Genomic DNA, 7,800 nt, shown 5'->3' with positions numbered 1-7,800 from the left:
AATCAATGTTGTCTAGCATTGGTGGCTTTGTGAAGGCAATTGCTGGAACTATTACCTTGCTGACATTTATGTTGAGCACTTTCTCCCCCTCACTAGCTGAATCTCCCTGGCTAACTGGAATGATAAAGTCTTTCTCCCCCTTTTTGTTAGCATCAAGTTGAGCAGAGTTTAAGATTTGTGCAGCCACCAACTTTTGAAGAAGCAGAGTCTGTTGAGCTTGATGGAGTTGGATCTGAGTAATAGAGGTTTCTAGAGTCTTGAGCCTGGTGTCCAAGGAATCCACCTTGCTACTGAGTTCAGAATTCTTCCTGAGTTTTCTTGTGATATCTAACATTGTAGAGGCAGGAAGTACAGACTCCGATCTTTCTGAGATGTCCTTTTTGACTTGTCCAATCTCTGTCTTGATCTCAGACACATCTTGATTTTGCTCGAGAGATTGGATTTTGTGTAATTGAAGAGACTCAAGGTGTTCTTAGAGAAGACTCTTGGTGTTGGCATTTGCAGTAGCTTGAAGAGCTATTTGAGTTTGATGAATTATATTGAAGAGAGTGGATTTGAAGTGATGCTCACTGCATTCTTTGCTAAACATCTATGATGGAGTGTTTGTACTTGAGCTAGGGCCTGCTTCCCCCCTATGTTCATGAAATCTCCTTCATCATCTTCATCATCATCCCCAAAATTGTCTTTAGACCCACCAGTTGGATATTCAAAATCATCACCGGCTGTGGAGGGCATGGCAGTGATGGCATCCTTGGCCCTTTGCATTGAAGCAGTTGTGTGCACCACGTTTAGAATTCTCTCAACAGCCTCATTGTCATGTTTAGCTAAAACTTAATAAGCTGGAATAGGGTGAGTAAATGCCTCAGCTTCAAAATAAACAGAGTCTAAGACAGCTTGATATTCTTGCTGAAATAGCTGTTTCATTTCAGCTTCATTGACATCCCTTAACTCACTAACAATGGGCTCTTCCCATTCTTCAATACCCGCTTTTCTCTCATTTTCTCTATTTTCTTGCATCAAGGGATCCCCTTGGCTTCCCACCCTCACCTTCACCTGCTAAGGTGGGACTCCACTGACTCACCTTTGCCAAGCTGGAAGAAATATCTTGCATAGATTCACTCTTTTCCACTCCTTTTGCCTGAGATCAACTCAGCCTCTCACTCTGTTCACTCCCTTCCCTTAATCCTAAGAGTGATTTTACAACTACTAAATCATCTGCACTTGTAACAATAGTTGAGATTTTAAGTGGTGCAGTGATAGTCAACGGATGAGAAACATCCGTCGAAGTAGTAGTTGAGAGTTTTAACGAATGATTGGTGTTAAGCACATCCGTCGAGATACAATCACTAGTCGACGGATGAACAATATCCGTCGAGATAGTATAAATGACAGAGTTTGGAGTGGAAATTACTCTAGAATCTGTGGTGATTGATTTGAGATTTTGCATAGACTTCTTAGTAGAATCAGAAATAAATGGCAAATGAGTCAACAGATCATCTAAAAGATGATGCTCACTTCCTTGAGATTTTGGCTTCTCCATGAGAGTTAAAGATGGAGAATCAGGAATTGATATGCGAATCATGTCCACATCCATGGAATTTGTGGGTGAGTTTTGTGTGTGAGGTGCTTCAATTATTAAAGATTTTGGTTGTGACTCCACATTTACAGGAGCCACATCAACCTGACTTTCAGAAGGTGCTGTAACTAAGTCTTTGACTATAGTTTGCATAGTGTGTGCAACCTGTGTATCCCCAAGTGTTTTAGATTTCTTCTTTCTTATGTAGGTTTGGGGTGAGTTTGTGTCCCTAACCCTGTTGGCCCATACTCTTGGTTGAGAGCTTGTTTCAATAGTGACATCCTTTTGGGAGGATGCAACTAGTAATGAGCTAAAATCCTTGTTATGCACTACAGTCTGTCGGGAGACTGCAGTATGGCTAGGTATTACAAACACCTCTCTGATAAGTGGATTTTATATCCATTTGGAACGCTTTATTACAAGCTTAAATTGGTGTTTTGGACTCAAGTTGTTGGTATTTTGATGTATTTTTGTGTTATTACATTTCAGGTATCAATTATATGAAGAAATAAGCTTTTAAAGGAAATATTATATAAAGTGATCAGATTTGGAAGCCAAGGCCATTGTCAAGTTGTAGAGAATCTCAATAGCTTCGCGTGGGCAGTTGAATCACCTAATTCTGACGAGTAGAACTCAAGTTATGGCCAAAACAAGATTCATCAGAAATTTTTCCAGATAGGAGCTGAGCGCCCGCCCAGGAGAGCTGATCGACCGCCCAGGAGAGCTGAGCGGCCGTCCAAGGCGCGGCTCGCTGATTTCGCTGAAAAAGCCTTTTTTGAGTTAAATTTGACGATTTTAAGGGTCCAGGTCCACTAAGGGCGTATATATACTTAAAAAAAAGGGTTTTCATCATCTGGGAAGATTGGGATACCAAGGAGAAGACCTAGAAGCACAAAACAACTCCAAAAAAAGATCTTATTTTCAACTTGTGATTCTTTGAATTAGTTGTAACTTTGGATGCTCGTTTTCGTTCTTGTTGGACCTAGATCTCGTTTATTCTTACTTTAATTATTATTCAGTTTATTAAGACCTTGTTTTATACCATGCTTTCATTGGAACCCATGGTGACGATGCGTTCGATTATGGGCTAATCGTTGTCATGGGGTTCTAGCGGATTTACTTAAGGATTTCAATAGTTAGTTTATTTCGATATCTTGGTGTGTGGTGATTGATTGATATCCTAGTATTGGTTGTGCTTATTCGTCTTATATGCATAGCTAACATATAAGATAACATGTTAATCTTTATTGAAGCGACAGTGAATATAGAGGTTTAGAACTTGCCATGCTAGCATAGGTTCATGTATTGTATGCATGATTAGTGGGTAACTCTAACCGTTTTACTTGCCCTATGTAATCAAGATAGATAACTTGTGCTTAAACCATTATGTTGTCAAATTCTATAGACATATAGGGTCTCAATATAATTGGTGCATATTCAGCTTATATCTCTTTTGTGGATGTCTGGTAGAATGGTACTTGTGCAACGAAAGTTGGCGTTTATCAGTTTCGTGTTATCTGATTAGTGTCATCACCATCACATGCTAAGGTTAAGAACAATGACTTTGAATGAAGTATTTAATGAAGTTAGAATCCCATGTTTGTCATATATAGTAATTCAACCTCAATTCTCTTAGTTAATGTTATTTAGTATAATCTCTTAGTTTAATAAAAACCCAATTTGTTATTTTTCTTAGCATTGAGCGATAACCATACATTGTTGCATAGGTGCATAAATTGAATTTAACCTAAACCAGTCTCTGTGGGAACAAATCTGATTTATATCTTATACTACTTGTGAACGCGTATACTTGCGTGAATATTAGCGCGTGTTTTCGCCCTTATAAGTTTTTGGCGCCGCTGCCGGGGAAGTTTTTGGCGCTGCTGCCGGGGACTCGGTGTTAATTTTTAGTTTATGTGCTTGTCATCAGTGGTCGTTAAAGTTCACTGACTCGGATTCTTTTACTTTCACGGTTTATTTATTTGTGTTTCAGGTACTCATTACAATGGGAGATCCAGCAGCACGAACGAAAGCCTTGATGGATTTTTCTCAACCCAAGATCAATGACATTCAATCTAGAATTATCCGGCCAGTGATCACAGCTAATACCTTTGAGATCAAGCCTGGCATAATTCAATGGGTACAGACTTCAGTCCAGTTTGGGGGTTCTCCAACGGAAGATCCCAATATGCACATTATGGACTTTATTGAGATCTGCGACACCTTCAAGTTTAACGGTGAAGATGCTGTGAAGCTGAGACTGTTCCCATTCTCTCTGAGGGAAAAGGCTAAGAGCTGGTTACACTCTCTACCAGCTGGTTCGATGACTACTTGGGAAGATCTTGCTCAGAAGTTTCTTACTAAATTCTTCCCTATGGCGAAGACAGCTGCAATCAGGAATGCTCTTACTCAATTTGTGCAGTAATCAGGAGAATCTTAATATGAAGCTTGGGAGCGCTATAAAGAGATGCTTAGGAAGTGTCCTCATCATGGAATGCCTGATTGGATTATCATCAATTATTTTTACAATGGGTTGGGAGCACATTCCAGACCCATGCTCGGTGCAGCAGCAGGCGGAGCATTATGGGTGAAGAGCTATGAGGAAGCTTATGATCTAATTGAACTGATGGCTGCTAATAAATATCAGTATCCAACCCAGAGATGTCCACAGGGCAAGGTAGCAGGAGTTCTTGAAGTGGATACAGCTACGGCTATCACTGCTCAACTAAAGGCATTGTCTATGAAGATCGATTCTCTGGCTAACTATGGTGTTAAGCAGATAACTAGTGTTTGTGAGATGTGTGTAGGTCCGCATATGACAGAGCAATGCACTATATCTAGTGACTCAACTCAGTTTGTGAGCAACTTTCAGAGATCGCAGCATCTAGTTCCTGCCACTTATCATCCTGACAACTGGAATCATCCTAACTTCAGCTGGAGCAACAATCAGAATGCGATGCAACAGCCGTTCCAGCAGTTTGGAGCAAAATAATTCAACCCTCCTGGTTTTCAGCAACAATTTGCACCAAGACAACAACTCCAACTTCAATAACAAAATCATGATGCAGGTCTATCTTCGAATGAAAAATCTGAATTGGAGGATTTGAGGCTCATGTGCAAAAAACAGGCTCTTATATGCCAAAGCCAGGCTATTTCTATCAAGACTCTGGAGAACCAAATAGGACAAATTGCTAATGCCTTATTGAATCGACCACCAGGAACGCTTCCTAGTGATACAGAAGCCAATCCAGGCAAGAGGGAAGTTGAAGAACAGGTGAATGCCATCACCTTAAGGTCTGGAAAGGTCGCAAGCCCCAAAATTCAGCAAGACGAAGAGCCTGAAAAGTCTCAAGTTCCAGAATCTGAAGTTGTGGCTGAAGAAGAAGTGCAGAAGGAAGCAGAGGTGGAACCAAGGAAGACTACTGTGGAACACACTCCTCCTGAGGGTAATACAGGGGAGAAACAGATCTATCCTCCACCTCGTTTTCCTAAGAGGCTGCAGAAGAAAAAGCTGGATAAGCAGTTTGAGAAGTTTTTGGAGGTGTTCAAGAAACTTCATATCAACATACCTTTCGCTAAAGCTCTTGAACAGATGCCTAGCTATGCGAGGTTTATGAAAGGTATTCTCTCTCGGAAAGTGAAGCTCGATGACTTAGAGACCATTGCTCTAACGGAGGAATGCAGTGCAGTGCTGCAACAGAAGTTGCCTCCGAAGCTTAAAGATCCTGGAAGCTTCACTATTCCTTGCACCATCAGAAACTTGTCATTGGACAAGTGTTTATGTGATTTAGGAGAGCATCAATCTGATGCCCTTATCTATCTTCAAGAAGCTTGGTCTGCCTGATCCGAAACTAACATACATGTCATTGCAACTAGCTAACTGTTCCATCGCTTATCCACGAGGTATAGTGGATGATGTCTTGGTCAAGGTGGATAAACTCATCTTTCCTGCTGACTTTGTAATTCTTGATTTCGAGGAAGATAAGAAGATTCCCATCATCTTAGGAAGACCATTCTTGGCTACAGGCCGAACTATGATTGATGTGCAAAAAGGAGAGCTTTCGATGAAGGTTTACGATCAAAAGGTCACTTTTAATGTGTTCAAGGAAATAAAGTTACCCACAGCTAAAGAGGAGTGCTTTAAAGTAGAGTGGGTAGACTCTGTCGTGAATTCGAAACTTGAGCAATTGCCAAAGTCAGAGACCTTAGAGAGATCCTTAATGAGGAAATCAGTTATTGATGACAAGGAAGGAGCAGAGCAACTACAGGTTTTGAATGCACCTCCATGGAATAGGAAGTAAGATATGCCATTCGATTCTCTTGGGTTAGAAGAGAGCTAAAAATTTCTCAAGAGCGTCTCGAGCCGTCTATTGAAGATGTTTCCACACTTGAGCTTCACCAACTACCAGATCACTTGAGTTATTCATTCTTAGGTGCACCCCCTGACAAGGGGTTTGGATATATCTTTGATGATGTAGATGGTAGCTGAACGGATCCTCCAGTGCCTACAGAGGGTTCTTTTCATGTGCAACAGGTAGTTGATAGGACTGGTATTGGTGATGAGCAGTACAGGCGAGTAATTAGGTGTATGGAGGCCATTCATGTCATCCACCGATATTTTGCTGAAGATTTGATACACGCTTTCGGTACTATTTTTCGAGACACTAGTGGCGAGGTTGATTGGCCACCTGATCCTCCACCCGACGAGGGTGACTCTCCCGCTAATTAGGTATGCCTGAAATCCTTATTATTACCTTCAATGAGGACATTGAAAATTTTAAGTTTGGGGGTGATAATGTAAGGATTATGTAACGACTGGGAACTTTACGTTTATATTATATCATGATTATAATAAAATATGTGAATTAATGTGTCATTTATGTGTGATTATCTGATAAACCCTAACTGTTACGTGATACGTGTATTCCATGTCATTTCTGTATTTTAAGGTATTTTTCAGATATTTTATTATGCATTTATAGGTTTTATTTCAAACGTTTTATGACCCCAAACGATGATTTTAAAGCCAATATTTCAAATAAAATAATGGGCCTTATTTTTCATCAAATGGCTTTTACAATCGCCTTGTTCTGAACATCTAGATAATTTATAAATTTTCTCGTTTTGCGAAAAATGATTTTTCCGGGCCCCATTGGGTGTCAAAAACCCCACAAAAATCACATTTTTATTTTTATAAAATTAGAGGACTTTCATTTATATTATTTCTTTGCATTTTTGCATTATTCACAATTTTTGGGAATTTTTGGCATATATATTGCATATATAAAATATTTATAAATTAAATTTTAATACTCAAAAAAATTATAAAAATTAGGGCCCAATATTTTTATTTAATGTATAATTAGTCCCTTAATTTTAGTTAGGAGTATTATTTTTACTACTATAAATAGCCTAATTTTTATTTAATTAATTATAATTAATCATTAAAATCTGCAAAATTACCAAAAATTCTCTGAAATCGGGTCGGGAAGAACAGGTTCGGGTCGAAGAATCAAGTCGTGATTTCTCACTGATTACAGCATCAAATCGTGTGATTCAAGTACTCAAATCGAAGGTTTTGATCCGTTCTTTCTGTTTCTTGCATCAATTTCACGTTTTATTGCAGTAAGTCGTGCAGAAGGCAAGTTTTTCCTCTATTCTACTTTCGGAATAGTGATATTGATTCAAATATTTATCACATTTACATTCTCTTGATTATTGTTCTTGATCACTAATATACAATCCCTATTCCTTTGTTCATATTTCATTTCAATTCTTGATTTCTCCGTTTCTTTGGATTCTTGATTCATATTCTGTTGGTAACACATGGAGATTGATATATTCTAGTGTTTGGAATATATCAAAGCATACTGATTGTCCCGGTTGCTAAGCGATGGACTGGATAAGGATATTTTGGGATTGAGTGTGTCTTAATCCTGAGGACCAGGATGACTGGTGCCTCGACGTGGGCCGTAGTACCTGGGTACCCGACTGGATCTATATACTGAGATATGGATCTGCATTATATTCTGACTGATCAGCAGAATATAGATGCGAACTTGTGTCCAGTTTAGTTTATTTGTACTCGCCAGTAATGGCCTTCTTTCTATTCTCGTGAGGTTATATCTTGGCAGATATACCTGGGATGGCAGATTCATTTAAAATGCTTTAACACTGTTTATATGTTTGTGGACTTGTTGAGCAACTTTTGGCTCACCCCTTTT

The 7,800-nt window shown here is 39.3% G+C and overlaps 1 non-coding gene across 1 annotated transcript; it reads right to left on the bottom strand.

Moving 5' to 3' along the window:
• Window positions 1–3,965: 3,965 nt before the first annotated feature.
• Window positions 3,966–4,072, bottom strand: LOC141723084 (small nucleolar RNA R71). The gene has a single exon (XR_012576077.1). It is a non-coding gene; the product is annotated as a small nucleolar RNA R71 (small nucleolar RNA).
• Window positions 4,073–7,800: the final 3,728 nt, after the last annotated feature.

Source organism: Apium graveolens, chromosome 4, assembly GCF_009905375.1.
Source record: "Apium graveolens cultivar Ventura chromosome 4, ASM990537v1, whole genome shotgun sequence".
NCBI classification, from domain to species: domain Eukaryota; kingdom Viridiplantae; phylum Streptophyta; class Magnoliopsida; order Apiales; family Apiaceae; genus Apium; species Apium graveolens.
The sequence above is the reverse complement of the archived record's forward strand: the minus strand, read 5'-3'. Positions and strand labels throughout refer to the sequence as shown.